General features: G+C 42.8%; 1 non-coding gene across 1 annotated transcript; it reads right to left on the bottom strand.

Moving 5' to 3' along the window:
* Window positions 1-2,265: 2,265 nt before the first annotated feature.
* On the bottom strand, window positions 2,266-2,418 carry LOC136867524 (5.8S ribosomal RNA). Its single transcript, XR_010859722.2, has one exon. It is a non-coding gene; the product is annotated as a 5.8S ribosomal RNA (ribosomal RNA).
* Window positions 2,419-13,674: the final 11,256 nt, after the last annotated feature.

Genomic DNA, 13,674 nt, shown 5'->3' on the forward strand with positions numbered 1-13,674 from the left:
AGTCTACTTCTCTGGATCCTTACCATTCCTTACCACCTTTAAAGGAGCAAACCTATTTTTTAATTTACCATTTTCCAGCGATCGTAGTTACTATTTAAAACATCCATCATGCCTGTTTTACCAGCCATATGGTACTGCCTAATAGTCCTAATTTCAATACCTTCCTTTCTTTCACATTTCTTTTTAACTACAACAAAAACAGCTTCGTGATCACTAATACCATCTATTACTTCGGTTTTTCTATAGAGCTCATCTGGTTTTTTCATAGACGTCCAAGAGAGTTTCGATTTACTCAGTCTGCCATCTAGTGGGGGCCTAGAGTAAAACGGAACGTCGAAATTGACGAGCAGACAGCCAGATGGCGTCAAATTGAAATGTCTGCACACGGTAGCTGAGGCCATACGATTATTATTATTATTATTATTATTATTATTATTATTATTATTATTATTATTATTATTATTATTATTATTATTATTATTATCTGGTTTTATCAGCACCACATCCAAAATATTCTTCCCTCTAGTTGGTTCCATCACTTTCTGAATCAGGTGCCCTTTCCATATTAACATATTTGCCATTTGTTGGTCATGCTTCCTGTCGTTCGCATTACCTTCGAAATTGACATTTGGTAAATTGAAATCACCGGCTACTATCACATTCCTTTCCATATCATTTCCAACATAGCTTTCCTACCTTATCAAATAATTCTGAATCAGCATCAGCGCTAGCCTTTCCCGGTCTGTACACGCCAAAGACATCAAGTTGCCTATTATCTTTAGAGGTGAGCCTTACACCCTGAACTTCATGTTTTTCATCCTTAACATTTTCGTAGCTTACAAGTTCTTCTTTCACCAGAATGAATACTCCCCCTTCTGCCATTCCTATCCTATCTCTACGATGCACACTCCAGTTCCGTGAGAATATTTCTGCATTCATTATATCGTTTCTCAGCCATGATTCAACTCCTATTACAATATCTGGTAAGTATACAGGTGTTAGGGGTATACGTGCCGATATTAAGCTAGTCGGCAAAGAAAAATACATCTCACAATATATGCCATGTTCTTTTTACCTTGTCCTATTAATTTTCCCATAACTGAGCCAAATATTTCAGAACCTAATGTGTTTTGAACGGCGGTAGAAGGATACGCCGGTTACGTCATTCTGTCCACGCGCAGTGGAGGTACCGTGGCAGAGTATAGGGCTTGTTGATCCTGTTTCTTATCGCAGGCCAACACATGTTGTTGTGCACTTCCCCTAAAGGCTTGGAAAGTGGGAGAGGTTGACTCACGTGCCAGGCCACTTGCTGTATTCGAAAACCGGTCTAGGGTAGTCTCTGTGAAAAGTATACAGAATTCTTACAGTGACGTCGAAGATCCGTACCAGCACATGCATGCGAATCAAGTGTTGTGTAGTTGTGTGTGATTTATAAGACGTCAATGGCATTACTCAGTGACCCAAGCTGACAAAATGAAAGGAAATAGTTAATAAGTAATGACAAATGGGCGCAACATTTCTGTGCTGTTATTACAACAGTCTACGACGAATTTCTGACAATAGACAATGCGAGATGTCTATGCTTATTCATATACTTTTCAGGTCATTGAAAGGACGGGGGACACTGAACGAAAAGGCTGTAAGTATTCAGTGCAATTTTATTAATGAGACAAATTTCAAAAACCGTAGTTGCATCCATCGTGAACATTGCTCGAAGGAAAAAGAGCTACTGTGAAATTGCCGCCAGGCATTTTTAATAGAAGGCTTATTCTTCTTTTTTCTAATCTGTTTACCCTCCAGGGTTGGTTTTCGCTGGGATTCAGGAAGGGATCCACCTGTACCGTCTCAAGGGCAGTGTCCTGGAGCATGAGACATTGGGTCTGGGATACAACTGGGGAGAATGACCAGTACCTCGCTCAGGCGGCCTCAACTGCTATGCTAAACAGGGGCCCCGGGTGATGGGAAAATTGGAAGGGATATCAAGGAAGAGGGAAGGAAGCGGCCGCGACCTTAAGTTAGGTACCATCCCGGCATTTGCGTGGAGAAGTGAGAAACTACGGGAAACCACTTTCAGGATGGCTGAGGTGGGAATAGATCCACCTCTACTCATTTGACCGCCCGAAGCTTAGTGGACCCCGTGGTGGTGTCGACCGGTCCAGCTTCACCGGGGTGAAGCTCTTTTCAGGAGACGCGGCGGCGGCCTTGGCCGCACGAACAGCGACGCTCCCACCCTTCGAACGCAATGTCGCATTCAGTTTTAGCAACCGACTCTCAGCCAGGCGTGGTCCGGGAACGGAATCCATGGACCGCAATGTGAGTTCGAAATGTCGATGATCATGTATCCTGCAGTTCACATGTCGACGCAATTTGCTGCGTTCTTCATCGACCCACGAGCCGAGTGATCCACCGTTCAGAGTTGTTTTTTATTTTTTCGATCGTTCTCTCCACGGTGAGTGGAGGGCAAGCAATCATTTTCATGGGTTTCTCGTCATAGAGCTAAGAAGTGTTTCGAGCCTGGGCGTTGCGTTCATTTAAAACCTGCCCGCCGGGCCGAAGCCACGACGGGTCCCCTCGTGTTATCCCCGCTCCACTGTGCGAGGGAGGTAGGTACCCAATGCCGAACGTCAACTCGGCAGGACTCTCGCTCCTCGAGGGAGCCTCGCCAGAGGAGTGGACCGCGCGGGGCCATCCGACTCCTCCTTCTCGAAATAATTTTTGATAAAACAATTTCGGTAATGATCCTTCCGCAGGTTCACAAACGGAAACCTTGTTACGACTTTTACTTCCTCTAAATAATCAAGTTTAGTCATCTTTCCAGACACATCGGAAACTGCGCGAAGCAGATCCCGCGCACCGGTCCGAAGACCTCAGTAAATCATTCAATCGGTAGTAGCGACGGGCGGTGTATACAAAGGACAGGGACGTAATCAACGCGAGATTATGACTCGCGCTTACTGGGAATTCATCGTTCATGGGGAACAATTGCAAGCCCCAATCCCTAGCACGAAGGAGGGTCAACGGGGCGCCCGGGCCTTTCGGACTATGAGGACACGCTGATTCCTTCAGTGTAGCGCCCGTGCGGCCCAGAACATCTAAGGGCATCACAGACCTGTTATTGCTCAATCTCTTGCGGCTAGAAGCCGCCTGTCCCTCTAAGAAGATGTGTTGTCGCCGGTAGCACGAACGGATACCGGATGCGACCATTTAGCAGGCTAGTGTCTCGTTCGTTATCGGAATTAACCAGACAAATCGCTCCACCAACTAAGAACGACGATGCACCACCACCCACCAATCAAGAAAGACCTCTCAATCTGTCAATTCTTCCAGTGTCCGGGCCTGGTGAGGTTTCCCGTGTTGAGTATATTAAGCCGCAGGCTCCACTCCTGGTGGTGCCCTTCTGTCAATTCCTTTCAGTTTCAGCTTTGCAACCATACCTCCGCCCAGTACCGAAAAGCTTTGGTTTCCCGGGAGCTGCCCGCCGAGACATCGGAGGAACTTCGGCGGATCGCTAGCTGGCATCGTTTATGGTTAGAACTACGGCGGTATCTGATCGCCTTCGAACATCTAACTTTCGTTCTTGATTAATGAAAACATACTTGGCAAATGCTTTCGCTTCAGTCCGTCTTGCAACGATCCAAGAATTTCACCTCTAACATCGCAATACGAATGCCCCCGCCTGTCCCTATTAATTACTTCGGATTCCGAAAACCAACAAAATAGAACCGAGGTCCTGTTCCATTATTCCAAGCACAGCCGGCCTGCTTTAAGCCTCTAATTAGTTCAAAGTAAACGTGCCGGCCCACCTCGACACTCAATGAAGAGCACCGCGGTAGGATTTCATCGGTGTCCGCCTACGGCGCGCAGGAACCGCTTGTGGATAACCACGGCCGCGCGCTTTCGACTCGCCACCGCCGGCAGGACGTCCCATGAACCATGCCAGTTAGACACCGACCAGCGATGAACCGACAGCGTGGGACACAAATCCAACTACGAGCTTTTTAACCGCAAGAACTTTAATATACGCTATTGGAGCTGGAATTACCGCGGCTTCTGGCACCAGACTTGCCCTCCAATGGATACTTTTAAAGGTTTTAAAGTGTACTCATTCCGATTACGGGGCCTCGGATGAGTCCCGTATCGTTATTTTTCGTCACTGCCTCCCCGTGCCGGGAGTGGGTAATTTGCGCTGCCTTCCTTGGATGTGTTAGCCGTTTCTCAGGCTCCATCTCCGGAATCGAACCCTGATTCCCCGTTACAACCATGATCGCAGAACCTACAATCGACAGTTGAAAAGGTAGACATTAGAAAGATGCGTCGCCGGTACGAGGACCGTGCGATCAGCCCAAAGTTATTCAGAGTAACCAAGGCAAGTGACCGGACGAGCCGACCGTTTGATTTTGATCTTATAAAAGCGTAACTTCCACTTCTGGTCGGGACTATGTTTGCATGTATTAGCTCTAGAATTACCACAGTTATCCAAGTAAAGTTGTACAATCTAAGGAACCATAACTGATTTAATGAGCCATTCGCGGTTTCACCTTAATTTGGCTTGCACTGAGACATGCATGGCTTAATCTTTGGGACAAGCATATGACTACTGGCAGGGCCAACCAGGGAGCTGTCTGGCTCGAGGGCCGAAACCGAGCGTCGTATCCCGCCGCCGACGAGTGCGGCCTGCGGGACACAGACTTGCTTTGCTCCGTTGGCCGGCCGAGTGGCCGCCAGCTAAAATTTCATAGGCCGCCGAGCACGGGCTCTCACCCGGCCGGCCGTGCCTTCATTAGGGATCGGGTCACTTCACCATCCATTGTCACATCTCCATGTCGTCCGCTGCTGAGGCCGGCAGGACCATACGAGAGGCGTAGGACACTACATTCTCACGCCCGAGTAAGGGCGAGCGGTTACCAACATTACTGAGCGCCGCATATGAGCATGAACACTTGGTGTGCAGATGCTCGCAGCATTGAAGTCGTGGGTAGGCAACCGGCCGCTCTCAGTGTATCGGGTGGATTGTATCTCAGGGTACTATGGGCGCTCTCAGTGTATCGGGTGGATTGTATCTCAGGGTACTATGGGCGTCCGGCAGTTCACAAAATGGCCTCCACAGCGCCAGCACCCGGCCGCCGCTTCGATCAAACTGCGCAGACCGCGTGCGGATGCGACCTATACGGCGATGTTAAGTGGTATCGTAAATTAAGATAACCACTCCAGGGTGATGTAACCAAGACAGGTGCACTACGTGATGATGGATTTAAGACCAAAAAGAAAGTAATTTCGAAGAGATTAGGGAAAAAAGTCGCGACCGAAAGCTTTCTTCGCTTACGCTGCCTGAACTCTCACCGTTAGGCCCAAGGTGTAAGAGCACGAATTGTAGGGTATAAAAATCTCTACAAAAAAGTCCGCGTTTACCCCCTACAAGCGACCATCCGGGTAAAAAATTAACACCTTTGAATTAAAAAGTTATTCCGAGATAGTTCACGAATTTTCCAAACAAGATAAATTGTTCATCCTCCAATACAGCTGTATAGGGATGACAACAACCTTTAAAGTACATAACATGCACGAATAGCTTTATGACCGTTCAAGTCGGGGAGGGTAACTAACAATTCCAAAAATACCACTGAAAAAATGCATTAAATTCCTACAATACTTCAAACACGCAATATTTCTGCCCATATAGTACATTTTGCTACTGCAATGCACATAACTACAGCAAAAGTATAATGATAATTGTACCGGGAGATACACCTCAACTGCGCACATTAAAAAGAAGCGCCTTAAAAAACTCTATCTAGTAAACAAAGGTGAAACAATTACTGCATGAAGTTGCGACGTTAATCAGGAGATGTTACTGATGAACAATTGAGAAGTATATCATTTCTAAGTTTCCTAAACTGATTGGATTTATTTTGTTTGTTTTGCTGTACATCAAGAAGTTTGGACATTTCTCCATAGATGCCATTACCAAAACGGAGGTCATGCACTCTGGTGCAAGGTGGAAGAACTTGTGATTTAAAGAATTATTGTGTTTCTTTGTTTTCGTCACTGAATCAATGTTCATTTATTTCTGGGTTGGCAACACTTCTTTATCTTTCCTCCAGTTTTGAATCTGACCAATTAGAAATTTCTGTAATTATTTTTCAGCCTATCACAGGCTTCGTGTTGGTTTTTGGGTGTAACTTTGGTTCTGCCAATGAAATTGAAAGGGTGTGTCCAGATTATTCCGGAATCCTCTCGAACCTTCCTTTCGGGTATATAAGCTGCGCCTTTTCTGGCTACCTTGTCCATTGATCGCCGTATTTCTGAGTGTGTGTGTGTGTGTGTATTAAGACAGGAGGCGGGGCGCCTCATTCATCGCCCGGCAGACCAACAGCCAATGTAATGAGCACCAAACTTATTTTTCTGTAGCTACCTCCGCAGACTTACACGAGGGGAAGGTCCTTATTTCTAATTATGTGACCAACCTTTCCTGAAATGTAAATTTTCATTCGGCTAATGTAACATTTCATAAATTTTTCAACTGCAAACTGGGGATAGAGAGTGCGTTACCATCTCGGGTTCCCCTTCAACTTGGTTTGAGTTGACTACGATTTTGTGTTTGTTTTTCTTTCCTGTAATGTATTAAATTAACCTTCATTCGAGTCAGCTCAGTAGATTGGGCTTAGCCCCTGTATCACTGGGCTGGGAGCCCCGTTAGGATTTTATTCTTCAATATCTGGGAGTGCAAGTGTACGCGTCCATTCATTTTGTGTTCGGGCCATTAAATTAACCCGTTATTCTTATTCCACGAATGTCCAGTAGGTTGACTATTAGATACCCGTGCGTACTAACTTTTGTTAATTGTAAATTGTGCCTGGAGAGGCCAGAGATTGTAAGGGGTTGTGTAAGTTTGCCCTAAGCGAGATGTAAGAGATTAGTTAAAATTGGAGAACAGGTGAGCTCTTTTCTGTGTTTCCTAAATTCAACTGCAATATTGAGGTGCTTCTCTGGAAGGCTGTAAATTTGTTGGAGCAAAGTGCTCTTAAATTGGAATATTATGGTTCTTGTCTAAACATTGAGATTTTGCAAAATTTTGTAAACCGTGTCCTGAAGGAAAATGTCAGACTGTATATTGTAATTGTACAGTTCAGTGAAAATGTACATTTAAATAGGCTTTTCCTTCAGTTTAAGTAAGCAAGAACCAGCTTTTCGTGGTCATGACGAAACATTGAATTCAATAAATCGTGGTCACGTGCTGGATCTTCCGCCAGTCACAGGTACGAGGTACGAGTACAAAACAACCAAAAACAAAACGTAGTTCCTAAATCATGTCCTCCTCTGTGGTGTAGTGGTTAGTGTGATTAGCTGCCATTCCCGGCTCTGCCATGAAATTTGAAAAGTGGTACGAGGTCTGGAACGGGGTTCACTCAGCCTCGTGAGATCAACTGAGTAGAGGTGGGCTCGATTCCCACCTCAGCCATCCTGGAAGTGGTTTCCCACTTCTCCTCCAGGCAAATGCCGGGATGGTACCTAACTTAAGGCCACGGCCACTTCCTTCCCTCTTCCTAGTCTATTCCTTCCAATCTTCCCATCCCCCCTTCAGCATAGCGGGTGAGGCCGCCTAGGCGAGGTGCTGGTCATCCTCCCCAGTTGTATCCCCCGACCCAGAGTCTGAAGCTCCAGAACACTGTCCTTGAGGTGGTAGAGGTGGAATCCCTCGCTGAGTCCGAGGGAAAAACCAACCCTGGAGGGTAAGCAGATTAAGAAAGAAAGAAAGAAGTTCCTAAATCTGTCGCTCGAAACCGAACGGGTAATAGCTCTTCACCATACTTTACAGCCACGAGCCGCCACTGTAAAATACCAAGGTTGTGCCTGGAGTAGTGCTTCTGATCGTAATAAATTGCACCCTAGTGGGGTGACAAGGGTCCTAAAGTTATCCTTCCTCCACCCCTTCTTCTTCTTCTTCTTCTTCTCTGTTAACTACCTATTCTTCTTCCCTTTTTCGCCTTAAGGAAGGTTGGAGGACTAGAAGGGAAAACGTACACGGGGGTCTTAAATTTGTCCTGCCTCCTGCTCCTCTAATTCCGTGATGTAAAATACCAAGGTTGTGCCTGGAATTGTGCTTCTGATCGTAATGTATTGCACCCTGGTGGGGTGACAAAGGTCCTAAAATTATCCTTCCCCCTCCCCTTCTTCTTCTTCTTTTTTAACTACCTCAAAACGAATAACCGTATGCCTCAATTCATAGTTAGTGCTTTTCCATTCATTAGATGTCATAGCTTCTGTGGCGTAGAATTATATAGGAATATTCCTCTTCTTTTCATATAGAGCCTGTAATAGTGCGATACTTTGCTGTGTACACGGCAACGTCATTTCATATCTCAAATCCTCGATTAAGAAAGGTTCCCTTGCCATCTCATATACCAATCTTGCTCGGGAATATTTTGAAACACATAGGACTCTCTTTAAGTATAGAGATTTTACTTGTTCCAAGAGCCATATATTTAAAGGGGATTGATATTTGTTGGAATGAGAAAGAAGTCTCAGCCGTGATTGGTATGCTAGGCCAGTGAGAAAATATTGTGTAGCTGAGAAAGGTATTAGTCTCCCCGCAGTGTTTAAAGGAAGCCCATGAGACGCTGGTGAATGACGGGCTCTGTAGCGAGCAGTGCAATCAGCTGAGATACCGTTATCCCTGTGTGAGTGAAAGTTTGTTTCCTTTGTAAGACCGGCCCCCAAACAGCACACCAAGTCCAGTGTACTGATCTGTATTTTTCGTTTACAGCTGCTAAGCAAGCACGTGGCTTGAGAAGGAGATGACTGTGTGGGCGTTGGGACACGCTCATATGCAGCTGAATGAGACGGGAATATTTCCCGTTGCCTACTTCATTGTATGTTGGGATGTTATGCTTTTGTTTTATTTAAGGAGGGTTTTATTTATGTTGTAATAGACTTTTTATTGTTGTTTTAATTGGGAATACAGACCGTATGCTCTTTGATGATTGTGGTTTTCCAGTTCTGTCTGGATCATTGCCGTGAGCTGCAACTCACAAGTAGCATCTGTGCCTTTAGGAAGAGATAATAGCCAACCTTGTTCCAATGTGTATTTTATGATTATGTGACCGTATTAACTGATGTAAATACGGGGTAGTCAGTGTTTCACTAGTATTTTCGTATATCATGAATTCGTGATTTGGATGTTCGTAAACGCAGTCGTTAGGCCACTCGACATCGCACTTAATTCATGCAACGTCACACATCTACTAATTCGCAAACTTAGAGTCGTGTCTCCATGTATATAAATTTTGACTTAGTGTAATCTACATTGGGTCGATGCCCAATTTTGTATTTTATTGTGAAATAATTTTATTCAATTTTATTTGATTTATGATGTTTTGATCATATTTTTGGAGCCGTTTTGAGGCTAATTTTATTTGTTTTATTGTTTTGTTTAGAATGTATCATTTATTTTTCGGTAATAAATCCATCTTGACCCTTAACTGTATTTCTCATTCATCTAACCTCCATTATTCCTGTCATTGTACATAGTTGTATGTTTGGTTTTCAACTTATATTTAAACCTAGGCAGCCTAACTCACTCTCTGCCCATTTGAGCTTAGTCGAATTTTTAAGACAGGAAATGGAGCATTCGTCCTAGGTGGTGCTTACACCTACGGTACGGTACAGTATTGAGGACCTTTCGTCCATTTTTAATGCATAGATCTTGTTCTCCTGGTTTAATACCTTTTTGAAGTGTGTCTCCCATTTTTCCATTGGGATTTTCTTTTATCCTACATGAATTTTCCTTCTGAGTGGCAGGAAAGGGTCTAATTTTGCTTCTTCCGCTAATATTTTGCCTCTGTTTGCACGTAGTAGGGTTCCTTCAGTGCCAAGTGTTTCTTATAGTTCCACCGGTGTGTAGCGTATTCTTGTAGCTCCCTTTCAGATTTCCTGGCCCTTGTGCCTTGTGTCATGTAAAAACCTCAGGGTTTCTTTTCTTTCGTTGTAGCATTCGCCGTCGAACCACGGCTGTGATTTTCTCTCCTTTGCTGGTATAATTGCCTCCGTTATGAAATCTGTTGCAATTTGCGTTGCTTCGTTCAGATGCCTTTCTTGTATTAGGTGTTCTGCTAATGTAAGGGATTCTCTTTTCTGTAGTTTTCCAGCGTCCAATCTTTTTGATGACTTGTTCTCTGTCCGTATACTTATTGGATATGGATTTCATAACTGTGATGTAGGTCGCAGCTGGAATGCGGTTCCTTATCGGGGCTTCACCTGAGTTCCAGAGAACTTCCTGCTCTGTATGGTGATTGCAGATCCTTTGTAGAAGACAAAGTCTATACTACTTGAACCGATGACTGCAATTTTTCTTCTTTCTTGTTTATTAGTTTGAAACCCTCCTCCGATAGAATCTGAAGGGTCAGATTTGAATTTTGATTCGGTTTATAAATTCTACAATTATTCATCTCCCCTGAAATAATGATATTCACCTCGTTACGGGCTTTCTCAATCGCTTTGAATAATATCTCTATCACGTCTTATACAGAGTTGTTTGGTTTACTATATAGGCAGATTAAAGTTATCAATGACGTAGTTACTATTACTATATTATCCTTTTTGTATGTCTTCTTCAATTTCCTGCTTTTGACTTCAAGAAATATGAAACTCTCCTTGTCTTCCTGAAGTAGGTGTTGCGTATGTGTGAATGCCATGGTATCCTGGTAAGTGAAAGTCTTCTAGTATAAATGATTCTGTTGCTATTACTATATCTGTATTCTTCATAATCGTTTGTGGGATGTTGGGAAGAGCATTTTTCAGTCCTTCAGTATTTCATAGAACTATCTTGATCGAGTGCTGCTCGTTTAGATTGTCTGTGGGAGTGAAATCTTCTCATTAGAATATATTTGGAATAGAATTTTTATTCTGAAGTAACCGTAACCTTGAATTCCATTCCTCAGGAGAAATTTCTCCACTGATTCCGTAGTAGTGCTTGAATTGAGCCTTCCTACGTAGAGCCAGGCTCTTTTCATTCTGGCTTGGAGCTCGTTCTCCAATTATCACAGGTTTATTGGATTCCTGTATCTGTGTCCTTAGGATAAGCGTTACCTTTGCCCGAGAATCATGATTGGTTGTATTCTCTTCTTTTCCCTCCCCTTCTACACTTTGGGGTTGACTCTCCACTATTATTGTCAGTAGTTGTATTTTTTGATGAGCTATTTACTATTTTCTCCTCTATTAAATAACTTACTTTGTTGGTTAGAAAGTTCATTATATTTTCTGGTTTCTCATTTGAGTTCTCTATGATTTCTTTACCAGTTGTCTTCTCATTTGATTTCATGGTAAGAAAGTCCGTGCAATTATCGCAGAGCCAGTAAGGTTTCCTGTTCTTTCTCTTGAGATTATAAAATTCTCTTTGAGTTAGTCCAGTACAGTCTTTATGATATTTTCGTTCACTAGCTCCATCGCATTTAAGGGAAATTTCCTCGTCATCCTTGAAATCCCTAGTACAGTTACCACATACCTTATTTGCCTCCTGTGTAGATGGCATGTTGATAATCTGCAGTTTATATCCTTATTCTTTGCTAACCTATTCCCCAGTGGTGAGATCACGTGGCAGAGCGAGAAACTCCCAAGGAGTAAGTCGCTAAATGACACTTCCAATCTTTCTAGTTTATGGAGTATTACACTATTCACTATTCATTCCTTATCAATACAATCGTATGCTTTATCCTTGCTGTTACTAGAAAATTCACTGTATCGCGGAATGTTTTGCACTTACTCACTAACACCGTTTCTCACGAATATGCACAACTGCCAAGATGTTGGACTATCTATGCATTCAAATAGCGGTTGCAAATTAGAATAACGGGATAACTAGATGTATGACACAGGTAGTAACTCCCAAGTAGTAGATCGCTTAGTGACACTTTCTGTCTTTCTAGCTTATGCAGAATTACACTAATCGCAATTCACTTCACGCAAATACGATACGTTTTCTCTTTGGAGATCTGAATCTGAGAGAATTCACTGTACCGCAGGATTTTCACGCAATCACACCATTCCTCTCGGATATATACCTTATGTACCTTAGACTTTTAAGTGCCAAGATGTCGGACTATATTTTACATTCAAATAACACATACAATTTAGCACAAAACAACATAAGTGTATGTGTTCTCACCTGGATTTCTATGTCCGCTTCAACATGAATAAACACACACGCATGTACTTTTGAATTAATGCACTGCAACCTACGAGATTTTAGAAAATTTAAAGAGCGATGATAAACACACACACCGTGTATGAAACAATGGTACCAACATATCCACATCCAAGTTATCCAATAGATATCCAAACAACCATGCACGTATAAACAAGATGTCAATCACACCAGCAATATTGAAATAGAGCGTACCGTGCCACAACATTGAAGTGATACCAGGACGAATAGAAATGAATAGTGTGAAGACTCCCTCTGAATAACATGATAACAGTCACGGTGTAGATGTTTTCCGCCACCTGCAGCGCTGCTGTCGATAAAAAGGCAAATACGCGCGCCTTTTTTCGGCCTAATATGGAAGTGTGTAAACAGTTTATGGTCTTTTCTTGTAGTTTTATACGTTCTACAGTTTTATAGTGAAAAATACCTGATGTTAAGCTTTCGTGAACTGAAAAGTGAAAAAGATTAAGCATACGCTGGAATATGCTTCAATTTACTATCGTATGTGAATATACCTGCTATTTCCTGGGTTGCAAGTCGGCTTTCAATAAATATTCGAATGAAAAGCGGCATTTTTCGCCTCCAAAAATTCCCCTCTGGTCTCAAAGTGGTCCAGGGATATCCCACGTCAAGATCTGTCTTTAAGTGATAGTACCCTTATCATAATTTTTCAGTCATATCAGAGCTATGGTAAAAGCTGTTGCCGTAGAGAATGCCAAAACCACAAGTACAGCTCAGGAAAAAAATTACAGCAAGCTTAGGTACCTTTGATCAGCCACCATTATCAAGTTCGGAATATGAACAAACAGCTCCTTTCATCAGTTCAAAAATGAATGTCTCTCATCACTTATGTTAGTATATTGATAAACATGCTAGTAAAGTGACAGAATGTACAACATGAATTGGTTCTTTGCAAAACAATACAGAGGGGACAAAAGTCAGTGCGTTTTCAGCCCTAACACTTCTACAAGATTATAGTAACTCATCCAACTATTTCATTCACCCATCGAATTAATTATTATTCATGTTTCCTCATGCAGAGGAAGTTGCGGAATATCTTAGTGTATAAGAAGCATTATGGTGAGAAATATTTGAAGAATACCTTGAGAGTTTACCTCCAATTACTATTTCTCATAGACTTGGGAGCTGTAATGAATATGCTCAGGACTTGGTACCAGAATTAATTTTCCATTACATACCATGCTAATTTTATTTCCGAATAAAAGAAGCAAGGAAAGAAATGCAAGCTCGTACGACCGAAAAACATACCTGCAAAATGTCCAAGGTGTCCAGTTAACTGACTAGTGGGGGAAAGTGATGGTAAGATTAATTAAGCTGAGCATGTTAACATATAAATTAAACAGTTATGTAAGAGTTAAATGTGTATGACATACCGATACTGCGCCGTTCCCGCGTCCAGTTCGAGTCACAAAGAAATCCTGACTAGTTCAATTTATCATTATTTATCAACCAAG

This window comes from Anabrus simplex, chromosome 7 (genome assembly GCF_040414725.1).
Source record: "Anabrus simplex isolate iqAnaSimp1 chromosome 7, ASM4041472v1, whole genome shotgun sequence".
NCBI lineage: Eukaryota > Metazoa > Arthropoda > Insecta > Orthoptera > Tettigoniidae > Anabrus > Anabrus simplex.